Here is a 350-nt window from a genome sequence, read left to right as displayed (position 1 = left end):
TGGTGGCCCTGTCCAGTTGCCCAGGGAGGGGACACACAGAAAACACTTGTCCCCATGGGTGGGCTGAGGGGAGGGTGCCTGGCCCCCACGGCAGAGCTGGGGGGGTCATGGAAGTGCCTGTTAAACTCTGCAGAGTTTCAAGGTCTTTGCTGAGGCCTCGGTCTTAATTCTGCACATCTTATTCTAGTGTTAAGTACACAGCAGTACACCCACGCACAACACAAAACATCGGGGTTTAGCTCTAAAAATTAACAGTTACATGTCAAACAGTCAAAACATGTTACACGGTACCTGCGGGGAGCTCCCGGGGGGGCTGGACTGGTGGGGACACCCCCAACCCGGCCAGCCAA

This window comes from Antrostomus carolinensis, unplaced genomic scaffold (genome assembly GCF_000700745.2).
Source record: "Antrostomus carolinensis isolate BGI_N321 unplaced genomic scaffold, ASM70074v2 scaffold31030, whole genome shotgun sequence".
NCBI lineage: Eukaryota > Metazoa > Chordata > Aves > Caprimulgiformes > Caprimulgidae > Antrostomus > Antrostomus carolinensis.
The sequence above is the reverse complement of the archived record's forward strand: the minus strand, read 5'-3'. Positions refer to the sequence as shown.